Raw genomic sequence first — 1,361 nt, forward strand, 5'->3', positions numbered from 1 at the left:
TATGCCACTCATTTGACAGGTGTCAGCTGATAACAATAAATAAATATAATTTTTAATTAAATGTAAATCGATGGTCATACATTTAAAAGTCTATTTCAAAAGTTAAATAGTGTATAAATTATTATCTAAGTAAAATAAAAAATAACGATGAAATTAAAATAGATTAATAAAAAAACTAATTAATTACTTTTCTAAAATTAAATATTATAAATGGGATCTTGAAAAGAATAAGGACACTAACGATATGGCGCGAGGTGCGAGTCAGTAAAAATATATTTTATTAACTAACTTCTTTTTCTTTTCTTAAGGTATATATACATTTTCTAAAATATAAATTAGAATATATATAAAAACAAAAAGTAAGGTTACGAAAAATAATAAGTAATTTGAATTACAAAAATAAAAAGTTAAATTGAAAAGATAAATTTAAATTCATAAAAAGTAATACAAATTGAATTTGAATTCCTAACAAAATAAAAATATAATGAATGTGTGCTATATAAATTAAAATATATTACTATTCAATAACCAATATTTTAATTTATTAATTCCTATAATATAACAGATCTTTTAAAAACCAATATTTTAATTAAAAAATTTTTATTATAATATTAAATTTTTCAATAGTTTATAATTATATTTTATTTAGATAAATTTAAATTATATAAAAGTTAATAATAAAATTTTATTATATAATTTTACACAAGACATGTTATAGATAAAAAAAATGGATGGATCTACACCCGTGGGCTTATATATTTTCTATTTTATTGTTAATGTAGTTTTTTTACGTAAATAATTTTATTGTGTAAATTATGATTTATTTGGTGTCTTTTATTTTGATAGTATTCGGTCTAATCCTAAATCTTACAACTTTTTTTATATAATTTATGTCCGTAACCAGTGCATTTGGAATCTCTGGATATAATTATCTGCGAAAAAACTAAATGGTTGTTAGTTTAATAAGCGATTATATCATATAAAACTAATTTGGTGAGTATTAGTACAATCGATAGATATTAATTTTTAAGATGCATTTGCATCTACATAAACATCCGTGAGCATTGTTGAAATCTATGAAACAAATATTTATAGACGTAAATGTAATAGAGGAAGAATAAATATTAGTAGCGCAAAAGATGGGATATTAGGAGGTATTTGTACAGAAACAAAAACTAATTTTTTAGAAGCGATCTTCTATAGGAATCAAATCTCCTTCTAGATGTTACCTAAAGGAATGCTTTATATTAAATTTAATTCTTTTAAAATTTTGTTTATTTTAAAGGAAATATTATGTATACCTTGTCAATATTTAAATGGAGATATCTCTCATGCGTAATAACGTGCCTCTGAGCCCACCA

Source organism: Gordionus sp. m RMFG-2023, chromosome 1, assembly GCF_954871325.1.
Source record: "Gordionus sp. m RMFG-2023 chromosome 1, tfGorSpeb1-WG-v2, whole genome shotgun sequence".
In the NCBI taxonomy this organism is placed as follows: Eukaryota; Metazoa; Nematomorpha; class Gordioida; order Chordodea; family Parachordodidae; genus Gordionus; species Gordionus sp. m RMFG-2023.